The sequence below is a fragment of the Triticum aestivum genome, chromosome 4A (assembly GCF_018294505.1).
Source record: "Triticum aestivum cultivar Chinese Spring chromosome 4A, IWGSC CS RefSeq v2.1, whole genome shotgun sequence".
Lineage (NCBI taxonomy): Eukaryota > Viridiplantae > Streptophyta > Magnoliopsida > Poales > Poaceae > Triticum > Triticum aestivum.
In genome coordinates, this window is record NC_057803.1 from 266,578,847 (window position 1) to 266,601,278 (window position 22,432).

The window sequence follows — 22,432 nt, forward strand, 5'->3', positions numbered from 1 at the left end:
GATTGTAGACCTATCAATGCTATCACCGTTCGTTATAGGTATCCCATTACATGTCTTGATGATATGCTTGATGAACTTAGTGGTGCCACTATCTTTTCCAAAATTGATCTTAAGAGTGGTTACTATCAAATCCGCATACAAGAGGGTGATGAATGGAAAACCACTTTCAAAACCAAGTTTGGCTGTATGAGTGGTTATTCATGCCTATGGGTCTCTAGGAAGCACCAGGTACTTTTATGTGTCTTATGAATCATGTCTTTCGCCCTTACATTGGTGTGTTTGTTGTGGTCTACTTCGATGATATCCTTGTTTTTAGCAAGTCTCTAAAAGAGCATGTCACCCATGTCCGAACAGTTTTGCAAAGTCTTCGAAAAGAGCATCTCTATGCTAATATGGAGAAATGCCTTTTGGCGTTGACAAGCTCGTTTTCTTGGGTTTTGTTGTTTCTTCTAAGGGTGTTCATGTTGATGGGTCCAAGATCAATGCTATTAAGACTTGGCCACAACAAACCAATTTGCAACAAGTGCGTAGCTTTCTTGGCCTTGCGGGTTTCTATCGTCGTTTTGTGAAAGCTTTTAGCACCATTGCTTAGACTTTGCATGATTTGAGCAAGAAGAATGTGCCTTTTGTTTGGGGACCATCCCAAGATACCACTTTCAATGAGCTTAAGAATTTGCTTACTCATGCTCCCGTTCTTGCTTTACCCAACTTTGACAAACCTTTTGAGATTCATTGCGATGCTAGTGGCAATGGCATACGAGGTGTGTTAACACAAGACAAGCGCCCCATAGCTTACTTTAGTGAGAAAATCTCCGGCGCGCAACTCAATTACCCCATCTATGAGAAAGAGCTATATGCTTTAGTCCGTGTTTTGCATGAATGGAAACACTATCTTCGCCCTCATGGGTTTATCATTCATACCGATCATGAAACGCTCAAGTTTCTTAAGGGCCAAACCAAGTTGAACAAGTGTCATGCTAAATGGAGTGAATTTATTGAGTCTTTTCCATATGCCATCAAGTACATTAAACGTAAAGAAAACATTGTGGCGGATGCCCTTTCCCGCATATGCATGCTTGTTACTCACCGTGAGTTAGGTGTCATTAGCTTTGAGCATATAAAAGACTTGTATGAGCATGATCCTACCTTTTCTGCTCCTTATGCCAAGTGTTTGACGCACACCTCTTGGGAACGCTATTACATCGAAGATGGATATCTTATGAGAGCTAACAAGCTTTGCATCCCCGAGTCTTCTCTTCATTTGTTGCTTTTGCAGGAATCTCATGGAGGAGGCTTAATGGGACATTTTGGATGTGACAAGACGTTCGCCATGCTCTCGAAGAACTACTTTTGGCCGAAGATGTTTTGCGACGTCAACCGCTTCACCAACCGATGCTCTACATGTCGCAAAGCTAAGTCCAAAGCTCAATCCCATGGCCTTTACATGCCTCTCCCAATTCCATTTCAACCATGGGAAGATATTAGCATTGATTTTGTACTTGGCTTGCCTAGGAATAGAAATGGAAAGGATTCGGCATTTGTCGTTGTGGACCGTTTCTCCAAGATGGCACATTTCATTCCTTGCAACAAGATACACGATGCTTCACATATTGCAAACCTCTTTTGTAGGGAAATATTGCGTCTACACAGAGTGCCAAAGACGATCGTCTCGGACCGCGACGTCGAGTTCCTTAGCTACTTTTGGAAGACCCTATGCACAAAGCTCGGAATCAAGCTACTCTTCTCCACGGTGTATCATCCACAAACCGACGGCCAAACGGAAGTTACCAACCGCACACTCTCCGCTCTACTTCGAGTACTCATCAAGAAGAACATGAAGGAGTGGGAGGAGAGTCTACCTATCGCCGAGTTCACCTACAACCGCGCAAGACACTCAACAACCGGCAAGTCCCCCTTCAAGGTCGTCTACGGATTCAACCTATTGTCCCCATTGGACATTCTCCCTCTACCACTCCAAGAGCGCATCAATTTGGACGCAAGTGCACGAGTGACACATCTCAAGAAGGTGCATGAAGATACAAGAAACACCATCGAGCGCCAAGTTCAATGCCTTGCGACCAAGCTCAACATCAACAAGCACCCCATGGTCTTCAACGTTGGTGATCTCGTGTGGCTACACCTTCGCAAGGACCGCTTTCCCCAAGAACGCAAGTCCAAACTTCGACCATGAGCGGACGGACCCTTCAAGGTGCTTGCACGCTACAATGACAATGCTTACAAGATTAACATCCGACGTGACAAGTACTCCGTGAGCGACATCTTCAACATCAAAGATCTCTCGCCCAACCATGGTGATGAGGATTTTGATTCGAGGACAGATCTTCCCCAAGGGAGGGGAGATGATGCGGAGCATCCCATGATCATCCCCATGGACGCACCTACACCTCCAATGACACCACTTGGACCAATGACAAGAGCCCGAGCCAAGGCTATCAAAGATAAGGTGAACTCACTCCTCTCCGAACTTCCACTTTCTATGCATGAGACACGGCTACTACCTAAGTCCGAGATGTTGTGCATGATCAGGTACCAAGAGGACCCTCCCGAAGATGCACGTGAAGATGTACAAGCCCCCAAGTCCACGGATGAAGAGACTCAATGGAAGGAGACAAGAACACCTCCCAAGCCCCGGACATCCGGCCGTGACCCCGGACATCCGGCCCCTGGAGCGTCGTCCACTATAGCAGCATCCAGCCACCGAGCATCTACATGCCTCGGACATCCGGCCCAAGCCCGGACATCCGGCCCTCCCCGAAAATCCGGCCTCAAGCCCGGATATCCGGACACCACCGAACCAGAGAGCAGCAAGGCCAACGCATCCAACCAGGACATCCGGCCACCCAACCCGGACATCCGGCTCCTCGTGAAAGCCCAGACATCCGGCCCGATGCCCGGACGTCCAACCTCCCCAGTCTATGCACAGTGAAGGGCCAAGGCTCGTGTACCCCTTCTCCCCCATAGACTATATATACTCCACCTCGTCCAACTTTCTATTGTGAGCATTGGTTTAGCTCATTTGAGAGATAGAGCATTTGCTTATCCACATCGGATCTACTCCTCGTGAGGGACCGCGGACTCTTCAGAGAAGATCCCTTTGGATTCAAGACCTCCTTGTGGAGAAGATCATCAAGACCCCCTCTTCGGCGGCCCCATCAAGACCTCCTCACGGATAAGACCGTTACCTCTTGTATCATCCATTGTTGACTTTGGATCATGTATCTTCTCTTATGTACTCGAGGATCTAGATAATGTGTGACTTATTCTTGTTGGTTTGATTGTTCTCTTGTGTTCCCCTTGTGATTTTCCCCTTGTTTCCCTCCTCGTGTTCTTCGTGTTCATCGTGGGATCCGCTCCTTTCGTGAAATATCGGCCGATTAGGGTTTCACCCTACATCAAGCTTTCATCTTGTATTCGCTATATTCAGATTGCAATCTTAGTTTCTTGCTTGTTCTTCATTTGCTTGCAGGAAATAGACCTTCATGGTTAGGTTGATCGTGCTCCGGTGTGGTCAATAACCTCTCGGAGTTGGTTTAGCGATTGCTAAGGCGCTATGTCCTCCTCCGAAACAATAATCACCACCTCATCGAAAGACGGGACACCTTTGCCTCTATCACATTAGATTTCATAGTAAATTTCAGTTTCGACAGTTAAGTTCAGAGTCAATAGTTTTTACCTCATCTGTTGTAGTTAGGTGTTTTTTAGTGATGTAAATTTTACATCTATCACTAATTGGTAATGTATTTTACATCATCTATTGGATATGTTATTAGAATCCCACTTCAGATTAACAATGTATGTCTTGTACTGCATTAGCCTCGACGTCTTACGGCTCGCCGAAGCTGCTCCAACGACGGAACCATCCGTCACGACAGAGAAGTGCCCTGGACGTCATCTACAGATGCCTCAGATCTTCCTCCACACCTCCGACAGCCACCTCTATCACAACTTCTTCAGCGACCAACCCAATAATGCTAAGGTTGACACGGCTACACCAGAGGTTGTTACACTTGTCGCATCACTTATTACTCTACATTCATGTTGATCCATTAGGGATATTTTGGTTCAAAGGAAAAAGTGAAGGAAAAACATAGCAATAGGAAATTTTCCTATGGCACTCTACAATTCAATTATTCATGCATTTCGTTGCAAGGAATGGAGAAAAACATCCACCTGGACCTACTTTTCAAAATCCTGTGCATGAAAACAAGACTAAGTGCATTAGTGGTAGAATAACATTCTAACTGTACACACTTTCATATGGTTTCACTTTAATTTGGCCATGTTTCTTTGCATTCCTCCGCTCTTCCAATTCCTGTGAACCAAACACCCAAGTTGACAGAAATCATGTGTTTACAAATGCTTTCTTTCCCACATGCATTCCTATCCTATTCCGGTGTTTTTCCTATCCCTACATTTTTAGAATCCTGCAAGCCAAAGGAGCCCTTACAGAATTACTTCAGTTACAAATAGCCGTTGAAGAAAACTTTGTGTGGTTTGTCCTGCTCCTGCCGCGACATCGTCCACCTCACCTGAGCCGCTCCATCGAAGAAGCATCCACCAAACCAGACATCACGACTCCTGACCATCTTTCGCCGCCTCAGATCTCCTTCCCTGCCGTCGGCACCCACCGCAACGGCATCACCATCATCAACTCAGCAGATGAACCTGAGGAGTACACGGGTCCACAAGAGAGGTCGCACTCTTTTGTTTCTACTTATGTTATACATTGATTAATATTACCTGCTACTTTATCGCCCTATTCACCTCTTAGACTCCAAGTTAGGTCCAAATTAATGTTCAAACATCAGTTTTAAAATTACTTGTGGGGCACATATCGAGGCAGCAATGAATAGTATCTCTGTCTATTATCTGGTTCACCTAGGGTATGCCTATGTTGTTCATCTTGGGTGGAAAACAAATAGTAAAGCAATCATCATCTGTATTTTTATTAAATTAAAGATATCATCAGCCTGCTATCATTATTTTTGGATCCATCCACTGGTTGTTACCATCACTCTAGATTTCTGCATGCTCTCCTTACATAATCTCACTATATATTTTTCGTATGCATGTCAGATATTGTACACAGTCATGCTGAACATGTAGAGAAAAAGAGAAGAGTTTTGCGCGGCAATACAATGTCATCCAGACATCGCTCCATGGTGGATTCAATGGAAACACTCCCCCCTTTCCAGATTGTAATCCAGAGGAAGATAGTTGTGAGGCAGATTCAGACGAAGCTGACCACTCCTATTTACCCCCCCCCCCAAGGTGTTTGCTCTAACTTGGCACGGCTATACTGCTCATATCATGCATATGGTGCCTTGCATTGCATAGTTTAGACATCATATACACAATATTCAACACCATGTTCTTAGTTCAGACATCATATGTGTGAATGCCCTCTGCTTTGTATATAAATCACATATGTGAATTAAATCAAGCAATCCTGATTACCTAGATAACATGTACGTGAATTGTGTCATGCGAACTTGTTTACTAAAGACATCATATAATTATCTCATGCCATCATGTTTAGTTAGTCATCATATCTTTGAATTATGACATGCTATGCTATCCAGTTTAGATAGACATCATATATGTGAAATTATGTCCTGCTATCCTTTTTAGTTAAATAATATACATGTCAACTATTTCATGCCCTCTTTTTTCCACACTATTTATTGCATCTGTCTCGCATACAACGTTTGTGCATTCAACTATGTTTCATGTTTATCAGCCATTTGAATTGGAGCGGATAATGGCAGTATCTAGCGGAGTAAAACACGGTCTTCAAAAACAAACAGTGCTACCTCTTGATGGAGATAGCACCCCTGTTGTACATGCACGAGAACAGGCCCTACCACACATAACCCAGACACCCGCAGATTGTACCCCTACTGCGATGGACAGAGAACCAACTTCACCCAATCTAACCCCAACACAGCAGACAGTAACCCAGTTCCAGTTGACATAGCACCATCTCCACCACAAAGCTCCCAAACAAGATCAGTTAGTAAGGCAGCGCCAGTACTACCACAGCGAACCCCAACTCGACCAGTTAGTACACCTATTCTTGTGGAGGAAACACAACCAGCCATTCATAGTTTAGCATCTATCGCATTTGATGTTGTTAAATCCTATGTGCATATCTTCCCATCATGGAAATATTATACAGAATATGAAGGAAAATGCCAGTTGCAGGTGTTCATCCAGGAGTTATGTGTAAGTAATGTTATTCATGGCAATTACTTTGCTTTGTCCCATACATTCTACTTCCATGATGGTTATAATACAGCAAATTTTGCCATTTTTCTCTATAGAGAAGGACCGATTTGGAAACTCAGGATAAGGTAACATGTGCTAATACCTTTGCTATCTTCAACAATGCTTGGTGGCAGTATCGGAATTAGCTGAAGAAAACGTAATTCACTAGCAAAGAAACTCATCAAATTCCCTTACATTCTACTAACACACATATACGGGACGATGACCGAGAACACCTAGTTTTGTACTGGTCCCGAACCAAGAATGTGGTAAGGTCTATGAGCTCATCTTTAGTTTTAAGTACTATATGTCTGCGTCTTACTGTACTATGTTTGTGTAGAACAAGTGCTTAAACCTGAAGAACAACTGTCCTCATTCAAGATTCCATTGCTATCATGCACACTGTTTTGCTCTTGTATCACTGTATTTACTCATACAAACTTATTTTTAAATTGAAGGATCCAACCGAAACTCCAATGGCACAATGCTACATCTTGAGCTTGCGTTGGTTTTCCCCTTGAAGAGGAAAGGGTGATGCACTAAAGTAGAGATAAGTATTTCCCTCAGTTAAGAACCAAGGTATCCAATCCAATAGGAGATACAAGCAAGTCCCCAATATATGCACCTACACAAACAATCAAACACTTGCACCCAACACGATAAAGGGGTTTTGAATCCCTTCACGGTCACTTGCAAAGGTGAGATCTGATAGAGATAGATATAAAAGTTTACTAAAGCGTAAAACAAAATAAAAGTAAATAAATTGCACCAAGATATTTTTGGTATTTTTGGTTTATAAATCTGAAAATATATGATGGAAAATAGACCATGTGGCATAGGTTTCACTAGAGGCTTCTCTCTTGAAGGCAAATAATGCGGTGGGTGAACAAATTACTGTCGAGCAATTGATAGAAAAGCGCAAAGTTATGACGATGTCCAAGGCAATGATTATGCATATAGGCATCAGTCCATGTCAAGTAGACCAAAACGATTCTGCATCTACTACTATTACTCCACACATCGACCGCTATCCAGCATGCATCTAGAACATTAAGTTCATAAGAACGAAGTAACGCCTCAAGTAAGATAACCTAATGTAGAGGGATAAACTCAAGCAATATGCTGAAAACCCCATCTTTCTACCCTTGATGGCAACAATACAATACGTGCCTCGGTACCCCTACTTTGTCACTGGGTGAGGACACCGCAAGATTGAACCCAAAACTAAGCACATCTCCCATTGCAAGAAAAACAAATCTTGTTGGCCAAAACAAACTGATAATTCAAAGAGAAATACAAAGATATCAAATCATGCATATAAGAATCCGGAGAAGATTCAAATAATATTCATAGATAAGCTGGTCATAAATCCACAGTTCATCAGATCTCGACAAACACACCCTAAAAGAAGATTACATCGAATAGATCTCCAAGAACATCGAGGAAAACATGGTATTTAAGATCAAAGAGAGAGAGAGAAGAAGCCATCTAGCTACTCACTATGGACCCATAGGTCTGTGGTAAACTACACACACTTCATCGGAAGGGCAATAGAGTTGATGTAGAAGCCCCTCGTGATCGAATCCCCCTCCGGCAGGGTGCCGGAAAAGGTCCCAAGATGGGATCTCATGGGTACATAAGGTTACAGTGGCGGAAAAGTATTTTTGTGGACGCTTCTGTTGATATTGGAATATTTGTGAAATTATAGACCTGAGAGGGAGGTCGGTGGACTCCCGAGGGCCCCACAAGCTATGGGGTGCCCACCCCCTCTAGGGCACACCCTCAGGGCTTGTGGTGCCCTCGGGTCTCTTCTGACTTCATCTCCAAGTTTCGTGGGTGTCTTCTGGTCCAAGAAAAATCATCACAAAAGTTTTATTCCGTTTGGACTCTGTTTGATATTCCTTTTCTGTAAATCTCAAAGACAAGGAAAAAATAGAAATTGGCACTGGGCTCTGGGTTAATAAGTTAGTCCAAAAATAATATAAAATAGCATATTAATGCATATGAAACATCCAAAAGAGATAATATAATAGCATGGAACAATCTAAAATTATAGATACATTGGAGACGTATCAAGCATCCCCAAGCTTAATTCCTGCTCGTCCTCGAGTAGGTAAATGATAAAAACAATTTTTTTGATGTGGAATGCTACCTAACATATTTATCCATGTAATTTTCTTTATTGTCGCATGAATATTCAGATCCATAAGATTCAAAACAAAAGTTTAATATTGACATAAAAACAATAATACTTCAAGCATACTAATAAAATAATCGTGTCTTCTCAAAATAACATGGCCAAAGAAAGTTATCCCTACAAAATCGTATAGTGTGGCTATACTCCATCTTCATCACACAAAGTATTAAATCATGCACAACCCCGATGACAAGACAATCAATTGTTTCATACTTTTGATGTTCTCAAACATTTTCAACTTTCATGCAATACATGAGCGTGAGCCATGGATATAGCACTATGGGTGGAATAGAATATGGTGGTTGTGAAGAAGAAAAAGAAGAAGGAGATAGTCTCACATCAACTAGGCATATCAATGAGCTATGGAGATGCCCATCAATAGATATCAATGTGAGTGAATACGAATTGCCATGCAATGAATGCACTAGAGCTATAAGTTTTGAAAGCTCAAAAGGAAACTAAGTGGGTGTGCATCCAACTCGCTTGCTCACAAAGACCTAGCGCAATTTGAGGAAGCCCATCATTGGAATATACAAGCCAAGTTCCATAATGAAAAATTCCCACTAGTATATGAAAGTGACAACATAGGAGACTCTCTATCATGAAGATCATGGTGCTACTTTGAAGCACAAGTGTGGAAAAAGGATAGTAACATTGCCCCTTCTCTCTTTTCTCTTATTTTTTGGTGGGCTTCTTTGACCTATTTTTTTTTTGTGGGCTGCTTTGGCCTCTTTTATTCTTTGTAAAGTCTAGAGACTGGTCCCAACTTGTGAGGGGATCATAGCTTCCTTCATCTTTTCCTCACACGGGACAATGCTCTAATAATGATGATCATCTCACTTTTATTTACTTACAACTCAAGAATTACAACTCGATACATAGAACAAAATATGACTCTATATGAATGCCTCCGGCGGTGTATCGGGATGTGCAATGATGTAACATAGCAAGTGACATCAAAAACGGACAAGCCATGAAAACGTCATGCTAGCTATCTTATGATCATGCAAAGCAATATGACAATGATGGTGTGTGTCGGTGTCAAAACCGGCGGATCTCAAGTAGGGGGTCCCGAACTGTGTGTCTAGGCGGATGGTAACAGGAGGCAGGGGACACAATGTTTTACCCAGGTTCGGGCCCTCTTGATGGAGGTAAAACCCTACGTCCTGCTTGATTAATATTGATGATATGGGTAGTACAAGAGTAGATCTACCACGAGATCAAGGAGGCTAAACCCTAGAAGCTAGCCTATGGTATGATTGTTGTTCCTACAGCCTAAAACCCTCCGGTTTATATAGACACCGGAGAGGGCTAGGGTTACACAGAGTCGGTTACAATGGTAGGAAATCTACATATCCGTATCGCCAAGCTTGCCTTCCACGCCAAGGAAAGTCCCTTCCGGACACGGGGCAAAGTCTTCAATCTTGTATCTTCATAGTCCAGGAGTCCGGCCGAAGGTATAGTCCGGCTATCCGGACACCCCCTAATCTAGGACTCCCTCAATAGCCCCCGAACCAGGCTTCAATGACGACGAGTCCGGTGCGCAAATTGTCTTCGGCATTGCAAGGTGGGTTCTCCTCCAAATTCCGTGTACCTGTTGAATAGTGTCCAGTTTCTTGTAAATGTAGTGCTCCTTGGCTTCTATGCCCAATAATGGCCGTCTTCCACATGTCAAACGAATATGAAAAGTCAGGGTGTTTTCTTTATATTTACACCCCTAGTCGCGTGAATGAGCCGCCTATTTAAGGGGACGAGGATTTAGACCCAAACCACACCTTCTCCCTTCCGCGAGTATTCATCAGAGCGTATCCGATAGAGGTCCATTCTATCATGGCCGGCCACCGTAGCTCCTCCTCTCGCCCTTCCAGCCCTCAGCCTGGAGATTGGAAGAGGTGCTCCATCCCGCACAGCGAGCTAGCGACGCTCCAGACCAAGGGATTTCTCCCCCCGGCCTATATGGTCCCGATTCGAGCCAGACTTCCCACCTATAATGGCGGAGAGCAAGCGGAGAGCGCCCCCAATCCCTCCAAAGGAGAGCGGGTATGCCTTGTCCCTTACTTAATAAGAGGGCTCGGATTTCCAATTCATCGTTTCTCTGGGGGCTCCTGGAGTTCTATGGCCTCCAGCTGCACAACCTCACGCCTGCCTCCATATTGCATATCGCGGGCTTCATAGCCCTTTGCGGGCTATTTTTGGGCTGCGAGGCTCATTTCGCACTGTGGAAAAGGCTATTCTGCCTTGTGCCCCGTTCTCAGAAGGGGTCAATATATCAAGTGGGCGGAGCCGAAGTGTGGCGCATCGCTGGGACCGGATATCTATTCGGAACCCCAAAGAAGGCGTCCAAGGACTGGCCTTCGGAATGGTTTTATATAGAGGATGTCCCGCTGCCGGATCCTGTCCGGATCGGCCTCCCTGAGTTCGACAGTGCTCCCCTAAAGAAGCGCCTAAGCTGGCGTCCACGGAGCCCTCAGAGGGAAAGCGACAAGGACGTTCTTTACCTGATGGGCCGGATAAGATTGTTAGCCCATTCCGGACTGACCATGATCGGGGTCATGGCCGCATGCATCATGCGAGGGGTGCAGCCGCTCCAGTATAGAGGCCACCCCATGTGGGACTTCAACGGGGAGGACGACGCCACCCGCCACGGCCGTAAGGGGCCGGATTCGGCTGCCGCTCTAATAAAGACCTTGTCCGCTTTATACAAGGGAGAAGAGGAGGAATTTCTCCGTGTCAACCCACAGGGTGGATTTTCTATGTATAATCCCCCAAGTTGGGTAAGTGGACACTTTTACTTTCCCATCTGTTTTATATTCCCATCGTTAAATATTCAGTCTAACGACTTCAACGCAGGAACTGCGCCAGGCTGTTACAGAAATAAACAGCCCTCCTCCACAACCTGAGGATCCCGGACGATCCCTCGACCCGGCCTCTCAAGAGGATCCGGACTTATCTGTGGAGCTGATTGATGGGGTGTTTCATCAATTGAGCAAGGACAATGCCTTGGTGGCCATCACGACCGATTACCCAGGGCTACTCCTAGCCTCACAGATAACTGAGACCGAAGTCCCAGCACTTTGAAAAGGGATATGTCCTCGCGTATTTTCGATTGCCGTTTGACAACCGTGTTTTGTAGGGGAGGTCCTTGAGACGGGAGGCCGAGCCTACAGCGACTAGCCAACGAGGGGCGGCAAGGCCCCGCGGGCTGAAAAGAAGTGCGGTCCGGACTGAGACGCCGGCACAAAGGTATAGCACGCCATCTTATTCCCAAGTGTTATTCCTTCAAGGCATACTAACGCTCGTGCTCTCTTCAGGACGAAGAGACCTCACCGGACTATATACGGAGAGGTTGCCAATCGCGCCTCCACCAGCCAGGCTCTAAAGCCTGGTCCAGAAGCGGAGGCGAACATGAGGCGCGCACCGGACGCTCCTCCGACAGAGGATGCGGATAGGCTGTCTGCCACCAATTCCGAGGTGGAGAGTGCCATGAACCACAGGCGTCGCCGGACAGTTATTCGCGATGCTTGTTTCTCCCAAGAGGCATTGGATGCCTTCAATTCGGGAGATGCGTACCTCTGTGCCGCTCAAAATGGTCTAGCCAGAGCCACGGAGCAATATGTAAAAGACATACGGGTAAGAAAATTTTGGTAATTATATATATACCAGTAGCCCCCGAGACTTGAAACAGTTAGAATAACTGATTTAAGGATCATTTGTTATGCAGGTTCTTACAGAAAAGAATACCCTACTGTCCCAGGAGCTGGAAGAGTGCAAAGCCCAACTTGAGGCCGCACTAGCCGCGGCAGGGGAGCCCAAGGAGACCCCCTCTGGTAATATACGCTTCGAAAGATAAGTATTTTGCGAAGTGCGGCGTGGGTGCAAATCTGACAAATGAAATTGCAGATGGCGCCGGATTAAATCCGGAAGAGCAACAACTCCGACGCCAGCTGAAGGCTGGTGAGAGCGTGCTGACAAAGGTGAGGCGGGAGAAGAACGATCTCCAAGATGCCAACACCAAGCTGGGCGTTGAACTGAAGGATGTTCGTGCCCAGCTGTTGGACTCCGTGAAGGAGAATCAGCGGCTTCGACGCGGCATATATAGTAAGTGCTTAAACGAACTTTGAAAAAAGAGTTCGGCGAGGAAGTCGACTAACAGAGTAATGTCTGTAGGTATGCTAACAGGTCGTCCTGCAGAGGAAATGCCCGGTTCTACGGGTGACCTTCTTCCCGAGCTCTCACAACTGCACGAGCGAGTTCGGCAGGTGATGCAAAGCGTCGCCCAGGCCTTGTGGCCATCCGTCTCCATGCCCGAAGGCCTTGGAGAGCTTGTAGAGAAGCTGAAGGGAGCGCGGCGGCGCTTCCGATTGTGGAAGATGTCGGCCTGCCGTCAAGGCGCCAGGGAGGCCTGGGCCATGGTGAAGACGCGGTACACGAAGGCTGACCCAAACCACATGGCCGAGGTCGGACCCGTGGGGCCCGATGGGAAGGAGATCCCTGTGAGCTTAGTATACGGCCAAGTAGAATTGGCCGCAAAGTATTCCCAACAGGACTGTAAACTAGACAGCCTGTTAGATGGTATTGAAGAGGAATACAATCAGTCAGATTGACTATGTAATTATAATTGACATGTGTAATGCCTTCTAGCCGGATTGTAGATCGTTTGTCATGGCCGACCTTTTCGCTTCAACCTCGGGACCTGACGGTCCGGAGTGTGTCCGAATACCCTCGCGGTTATATAAGAACCGGGGTATGCATGGAGACCAGGCGTAGGGGTCATTAGTGCTTGAACAGACAAGTGCCCAACTAGTTATGTTATATTACATGGTTAGTAAGAAACATCTTCCAGGGAGAATAGTTCCGTTAGGGGTTCCTTTCCCTGGGAGGCATGCCCTAAAGTGCATGTCCATTCTGCGAAAAGAGACGCAGGAAAAACATCTGGGGGCGTATAGATAAATAAGTGAAAAAAGATCATCTTTAGTTCACCGACCGAATATTCCCTTAAGAACGCTAGCTTTCGGCTTCACCCAGTCTGAGGTACACATCCGGCTGACCCGGCAGTAACAATCGCAGAGGTGCTCCCTTTACCACCTAGCCGAACAATCGGGAACGTAGGGGTAAGCACAGGAGCCAGGCAACCCAGCTTGGCCAAAACTTAAGTCATATCGATGCATATAATGGTGAATAAAAGGTACATGCGGAAGTGTGACACATGTGTTGGGCATGAAGCCCGTATAAATAAGCTTCTGTTTAAAGAAGCCCCCAGGTTTAATGAGCGCGGATAGCGCATCACTTTATGAGCCTTTAAAGGCTATAAGAGAGAGAGGGGGAGAAGGAGAGAAATGTAAGACAGAAAGTATATAAAAAATGGACAGAGGAAGGAGACGAACACAGAGTCCGGCGCTAGGCGTAGAATCTTCGGAGACGGGCTGCGTTCCATGGGTTCGGCTCGAGTCGGTTATCCGATGCATCTCGCAGGCGGTACGCTCCACCAGTCAGGACTTGGTCAATTATGAAGGGACCTTCCCACTTGGGCTTGAGTTTGTCCTTTTTCTTGTCCGGCAGGCGTAGAACTAATTCGCCAACGTTGTAATTTTTGGCCCGTACTTCTCTGCTTTGGTATCTTCGAGCCTGCTGTTGATAGAATGCGGAACGGGCTTTTGCCACGTCACGCTCTTCCTCCAAGGCGTCCAAACTGTCCTGCCGATCGAGCTCGGCTTCTCTTTCTTCGTACATGCGCACTCGAGGTGAGTCATGAATTATGTCGCAGGGCAAAACTGCCTCTGCGCCGTACACCATGAAGAATGGTGTGTATCCGGTGGTGCGATTCGGCGTGGTCCGCAGCCCCCAGAGTACGGAGTCGAGCTCCTCTACCCAGTGCATATTAGATTCCTTAAGGGACCGCACTAATCTGGGTTTGATGCCGCTCATGATAAGACCATTTGCACGTTCGACCTGGCCGTTAGTTTGTGGGTGATAGACGGAAGCATAATCGAGCTTGATGCCCATGTTTTTGCACCAGAGTTTTACCTCGTCGGCCGTAAAGTTTGTGCCGTTATCAGTGATGATGCTGTGGGGGACGCCGTAACGGTGTACAACCCCGGATATAAAGTCTATCACCGGTCCGGATTCGGCCGTCTTAACAGGCTTGGCTTCTATCCATTTGGTGAACTTATCCACCATGACCAGTAAGTATTTTTTCTTGTGGGTTCCGCCTTTAAGGGGTCCAACCATGTCAAGCCCCCAGACCGCGAAGGGCCAAGTGATGGGGATAGTTTGGAGGGCGGTGGGTGGCATATGGCTTTGGTTTGCAAAAAGCTGGCAACCGACGCATCGTTGGACTAAGTCCGGCGTCTGCCCGGGCTGTCGGCCAATAAAAGCATGTACGGAAGGCCTTGCTTACAAGGGACCGAGCTGCAGGATGATGATCGCAGAGTCTGGCATGAATTTCAGCCAGGAGGTTCCACCCTTCCTCTTCGGAGATGCACCTTTGAAGGACTCCGGTAGTGCTTTTCTTATAAAGCTCTCCCTCATGGACTTTATAGGCTTTAGATCACCGCACTATGCAGCGTGCCTCATTTTGGTCCTCGGGGAGTTCCTGCCTGATAAGGTAGGCGAGGAATGGTTCTGTCCATAGGGCGATGACGGCCATTATTACATGGGATGAAGGTGTTATTTCATTGGCAGAGCCTCCAATTATGTCAAAGTGTTCGGTGTCGGGCAGTGCGGTTGGGTCCGGGCTGTTATTGCCAGGTTCCCCTTCCCATACTATGGATGGCTTGAACAGCCTTTCCAAGAAGATGTTGGGGGGGACTACATCGCGTTTTGCGCCGATGCGTGCCAGGACATCTGCCGCCTGATTATTTTCCCGGGCTATATGGTGAAATTCGAGCCCTTCGAACCGAGCTGACATTTTTAGGATGGTGTTGCGATAAGCTGCCATTTTCGGATCCTTGGCATCAAAGTCTCCATTTATTTGGGATATTGCGAGGTTCGAGTCCCCGCGCACCTCTAGGTGTTGAATTCCCATGGATACTGCCATCCGGAGACCATGTAAAGGGCCTCATATTCGGCTCCATTGTTCGAGTCTGTCTACATTATCTGGAGTACGTATTGAACTGTGTCTCCTGTGGGAGACGTCAAAACGACGCCAGCCCCTAGACCGGCCAACATTTTGGAGCCGTCGAAGTGCATGACCCAGTTTGAATATGTGTCGTACTCTTTAGGGAGTTCGGCCTCCGTCCATTCTGCGACGAAGTCAGCCAAGACTGGCGACTTGATAGCTCACCGTGGCTTGTAAGTTATGTCGAACAGGAGGAGCTCAATGGCCCATTTTGCAATCCGGCCCGTCGCGTCGCGGTTGTTCATAATATCGTTAAGTGGGACTTCCGAGGCTACTGTTATTGAACACTCTTGAAAGTAGTGTCGCAGCTTCCAGGATGCCATAAATACCGTGTACGCAATCTTTTGATAATGCGGGTACCATGACTTGCACGGAGTAAGGACAGTGGACACATAGTAGACCGGCTTTTGAAGGGGGAATTTGTGTCCATCCGTTTCTCGTTCGACGACGAGCACTGCGCTTACGACTTGATGGGTTGCTGCAATCTATAATAGCATTGGTTCGCCAATGTTTGGCACGGCCATGACTGGGTTTGTTGCCAAGATGGCTTTTATTTCGTCGAGTCCGGCTGTGGCTGCATCCGTCCACTCGAAGTGTTCGGTGCGCCAAAGGAGGCGGTAAAGGGGTAGGGCCTTTTCTCCCAAGCGGGAGATAAAGCGGCTTAGAGCCGCCACGCATCCGGTTAATTTTTGTATTTGTTTGAGGTCCTTCGGGATATCCAGTTGTGACAGAGCTCGGGTCTTGGCTGGATTTTCTTCAATTCCTCTACCAGATACAATGAAGCCCAGGAGCTTTCCGACTGGAACACCGAAAACGCATTTTTCTAAATAACTCACATACTTATTGCAAAAAAAAATTATTTATCAAAACAAATAATAGATGCATGCTCCTAGGGGGATAGATTGGTAGGAAAAGACCATCGCTCATCCCCGACCGCCACTCATAAGGAAGACAATCAATAAATAAATCATGCTCCAACTTCATCACATAACGGTTCACCATACGTGCATGCTACGGGAATCACAAACTTTAACACAAGTGTTTCTACCAATCCACAATTATTCACTAGCATAACTCTAATATCACCATCATTATATCTCAAGACAATCATAAGGAATCAAACTTCTCATAGTATTCAATGCACTTTATATGAAAGTTTTTATTATATCCCTCTTGGATGCCCATCATATTAGGACTAAATCCATAACCAAAGCAAATTACCAAGCTGTTTAGAGAGACTCTCAAAATAATATAAGTGAAGCATAAGAATTCAACAATTTCTATAAAATGAAGCTACTGTCGTGCTCTAAAAAGATATAAGTGAAGCACTAGAGCAAAATTGCCTAGCTCAAAAGATATAAGTGAAGCACATAGAGTATTCTAATAAATCACGATTCATGTGTGTCCCTCTCAAAAAGGTGTGTACAACAAAGTTGATTGTGTCAAACTAAAAAGCAAAGACTTACATCATACAAGATGCTCCAAGCAAAACACATATCATGTGGTGAATAAAAATATGACCTCAAGTAAATTTACCGATAGACGGAGACGAAAGAGGGGATGCCATCCGGGTCATCCCCAAGCTTAGATGATTGGTTGTCCTTGAATATTACCTTTGGATGCCTTGGGTATCCCCAAGCTTAGGCTCTTGCCACTCCTTATTCCATAGACCATCAAATCTTTACCCAAAACTTGAATACCTCACAACACAAAACTCAACAGAAAACTCATAAGATTCGTTAGTATAAGAAAATAAATCACCACTTTTGGTACGGTTGTGAACTTATTATTTATTTATATTGGTGTAATATCTACTGTATTTCAACTTCTCCATGGTTCATAGCCCCCTATACTACCCATAGATTCATCAAAATAAGCAAACAACACATAGAAAACAGAATCTGTCAAAAACAGAATAGTCTGTAGAAATCTGTAAACTTCGAATACTTCTGTAACTCCAAAAATTCTGAAACAATAGGACAACATAGGAAGTTTGTATATAAATCTTGTGCAAAAATAATTAGTATTTTACCACTCTTCTGTGAAAAACGAAAATTATTTTACTGGGCGCAAAAGTTTCTGCTTTTCAGCAAGATCAAATCAACTATCACCGTAAGCCATCCCAAAGGTCTTACTTGGCACAAACACAAAATTAAAACATGAAAACACATCTAACCAGAGACAAGATGGTAAATTTATTCAAAAATAGGAACAAAACGATAGAAACAAAAATAAAATTGGGTTGCCTCCCAACAAGCGCTATTGTTTAACACCCCTAGGTAGGCAAAAAAACATAAATCTAGGTATTGTCATCTTTGGTATTCAACTCTTCAATTGCACACTTATAACCCTTTGGAGGTTCTCTGGTTTTATCAATAATCACACTCCTACGCAAGAAATCAATAAATTCATTCATGGCAATTGGTTCCTTAATAATAACAATAAGGTTAGGGTGAACACTTATCATTTTGAGATCTTCGTTTCCTTTACTAGAAGATCCACCCTTATTCTTGGGAACATAAGTAAACTTTGTAGCTTTGGTGGGAGGAAAATTTGGAGTAGTTTTAACAGAGGCAAGAGCAGAACCCAAGTTGGTAATAATATCTTCTAGTTTGCCAATTCTAGTAGAATCTTGATCTGTCTTTTCATTAACTATGGGTTCCTTTTCCCTTAGATTCTTTAGAGTAACTCCTACCTTAAATCCATATTGAGTGACATGATTATGAATCTTTTTATCCAAGTTTTCAATCAGCTCTACGGTAGTAATTTTATTCTCAATAATATCAAGCCTTTGCATCACATGTTCCAAGGTTAAAACGGTTTCATTAACCATAAGAGGTGGTGGGCCTACGAAATCTATCATAGCATTATAAGCATCCAAAGTGTGGCTCCCCAAGAAATTTCCCCCGGTAATGGTTTCTAGAACATATCTATTCCAAGGAGTAGTGCACACATAAAAAATGCGAAGGAGAACGGTAGTAGATTGCTTACAAGTAGATCTATTCTAAGCATTACAAATTCAATATCAAGCGTCCTTTAAAATTTCTCCCTTCCTTTGCTTAAAATTAAGGACCTCATTCTCGGGAGTGCTAACAACAGTGGAAGGACTAGCCATGAAAGCGGACTAGCCATGAAAGTGGACTAGCCATGAAAGCAAATCAAGAGATCTAGCACACGAGCAACCAAAAAGCAAACAAAAAGACGAACGGAAGAAGGGCGAATGAAAAGGCAAATCTTTCTATATTTTTCTGAAATCGTTTTAGAAGTGGGGGGCGGGAAAACGAGAGGCAAATGGTAAATAATGTAACGCAAGATATGAGAGTTTATGATGGGTACTTGGTAGGATTAATGTAGATCTCCCCGGCAACGGTGCCAGAAATTCTTCCTACTACTTCTTCAGCTTGCGTTGGTTTTTCCCTTGAAGAGGAAAGGGTGATGCAGTAAAGTAGAGATAAGTATTTCCCTCAGTTAAGAACCAAGGTATCGATCCAGTAGGATATACAAGCAAGTCCCCAATATATGCACCTACACAAACAATCAAACACTTGCACCCAACACGTTAAATGGGTTGTCAATCCCTTCACGGTCACTTGCAAAGGTGAGATCTGATAGAGATAGATATAAAAGTTTACTAAAACGTAAAAAGAAAAAAAAGTAAATAAATTGCAGCAAGATATTTTTGGTATTTTTGGTTTATAGATCGGAAAATATATGATGGAAAATAGACCCGGGGGGATAGGTTTCACTAGAGGCTTCTCTCTTGAAGGCAAATAAGACGGTGGGTGAACAAATTACTATCGAGCAATTGATAAAACAACGCAAAGTCATGACAATATCCAAGGCAATGATTATGCATATAGGCATCACGCCAGTGTCAAGTAGACCAAAGCGATTCTGCATCTACTACTATTACTCCACACAACGACCGCTATCCACGATGCATCTAGAGTATTAAGTTCATAAGAGCGGAGTAACGCCTTATGTAAGACGACATGGTGTAGAGGGATAAACTCAAGCAATATGATGAAAACCCCGTCTTTTTACCCTTGATGGCAACAATACAAATACGTGCCTCGCTACCCCTACTTTGTCACTGGGTGAGGACACCGCAAGTTTGAACCCAAAAATAAGGACCTCACCCATTGCAAGAAAAAACAATCTAGTTGGCCAAACCAAACCGATAATTCGAAGAGAAATACAAAGTTATCAAATCATGCATATAAGAATTCAGAGAAGATTCAAATAATATTTATAGATAAGCTGATCATAAATCCACAATTCATCGGATCTCGACAAACACACCGTAAAAGAAGATTACATCGGATAGATCTCCAAGAACATCGAGGAGAACATTGTATTGAGGATCAAAGAGAGAGAAGAAGCCATCTAGATACTTATTATGGACCCGTAGGTCTGTGGTAAACTACTCACGCTTCATCGGAAGGGCAATAGAGTTGATGTAGAAGCCCACCGTGATCGAATCCCCCTCCAGCAGGGTGTCGGAAAAGGTTCTAAGATGGGATCTCATGGGTACAGAAGGTTACGGCAGCAGAAAAGTATTTTTGTGGACGCTTCTATTGATATTGGAATATTTGTGAATTTATAGAGCTGAGAGGGAGGTCGGTGGACTCCCGAGGGGCCCACAAGCTATGGGGTGCCCACCCCCTCTAGGGCACACCCTGAGGGCTTGTGGTGCCCTCGGGACTCTTCTGACTTCATCTCCAAGTTCCGTGGGTGTCTTCTGGTCCAAGAAAAATCATCATGAAAGTTTTATTCTGTTTGGACTCCGTTTGATATTCCTTTTATGTAAAACTAAAAAACAAGGAAAAACAGAAACTGACACTGAGCTCTGGGTTAATAAGTTAGTCCCCAAAACAATATAAAATAGCATATTAATGCATATAAAACATCCAAAACAAATAATATAATAGCATGGAACAATCAAAAATTATAGATACGTTGGAGACGTATCAGACAACAGGTATGTTTAAGCATGTTTCTTTAACAGGTTTGCTCTTATAAATAGCTCTGTTGATTCAATTTCAATTGTGTATACAGTTGACTTCTCATATCATGCACATTACTATCATCACAACAGAGCCAATAGTGTTGTTGTACATGTAGACCCGTGGTACCCATCTGAAATCTTGTTGTGCCATGTAGTTTCCCACACTTTGTATTCCTTCAATGCTGCTTTGTCTTGAATTGATATGATTCGAACTGTGTCTCTATTTTTATTTGGCAAGACAATGCAATGATGAGGATAGAGATGAACAACGCCGCCCCGAAGGCGCCTATAGGGCGGGTGCCGACCCCTCGGCAACGCGGATGATAGGCGGGGCACCGACTGGAGCACCCGGCATGTCTAAGCGCCGCCCGGCGCAGGGATGTTGGGCAGCCGGCCAACCAAGCAGGTCAAGTCAACGGCTATCACGACCAAGCGGCAAGAGGCCGTGAAGGCGGCTGCCATCAAGAGGACACCAAAGCAACGCCCGGTGGTGTCTGCGTAAGTGTTCTTATTACTCTTGATTGTTTCGTCTTTGGCCTTTCTTTCCTTGTGAGTTTCTTGCTTGTGCTTGCTTCTTTCTTGCAAACTTCTTATCTTTACCTACTTCGCTGCGTAGGGCTCCCCTCTCTGTGTCATGGGCCCCGTCCGCCTCGGTGATCGGGGCAATGAGCGGTCCTAAGGAGGCTCGCCGCCGCCCTTCGGGAGGCGACGGAGAGGAACACGCGGTAGGCGCCAGTGGAGCGGGACACCGCAGCTTGGGTGGAGGCCGAGGCCGCAACTGCGGCGCAGGCGGAGGCCGATGTGGCGGCCAAGGCTCAGGCGGACGCGGCGGCCAAGGTGGAGGAGTAGGCCAACACCAAGGCTGTGGATGACCCAACCCACAGTGTGGTTCCGGAGGCCACCAGTGGTGGAGGGCCGGGTGTCGACCGGAGCAGCCGGAGCCGACCAGACGGCGCCAGAGCGGGGGGTGACCGACCCCATCTTCCCGAACGACACTCGACATGCGCCGGTGCTCATGATCTGGGAGCCAACCATCTTGGAGGGTCGGAGCTGCCACCAGCCAGCATCGAGCTGGTGCCAAGCCGGGCCATGATGACACGCACTTCCCCGCGCCTCCGCCCAGAGCAGGCGGTTTCCGTGCCAAGGCTGGCCGAGGCCGGGGCCACGAGCTCGCTTGGGGCCGACACCAAAGCCTCGAGCTCCGCTCCGGATGGTTGGGCGCCAGGAGCTGGCCCGGCAGTCCATAACATCGCGGTGAAGGACGTCCTAGACCAGTTCAACGCCCACGGTGCCACTCTCCTGAAGGCTAGGAACGAAATGTTGGCGATGCAGACATCCATCCGGGTATGCTCTTGATCTTGTTTTTCATCTTCGCGATCTTCAGTGGGGGCACGCCAACGTGCCCACCAGGTGTAGTCCCCGAGTTCCAAGTCGGCTACTGAGCAGGCGGGTTGGAACTTCAAGGTACGTTTCCGAACGTTGAAGTGCTGTTCTCGTTGCAGGACTACCACAACCTGCGTACGGCCACCTACAACTCCCAAAATCATATGTTGGCCAAGCCTACCACTGAGCTAAACGCGAGCAGCGGTACATGGGTCGTCTTTCCATGGGGGCGCGCAAGTGCACCCGCTAGGTGTAGCCCCCGAGATTTCGGCCAGCTACTGAGCAGTCGGGCCAGATCTTCCGGTGACTTCTTGTTTTTCTCGGTGTTGACGATTCTTTTTTGCTTTTGCAGAAGCCACCGCCCAGCTGTGGACGCGGGTGTGCAAGCTCGAGAGCCAGCTCCAGGCCAAGGAGCGGGAGCGCAGCCAGGCGGCCGCAG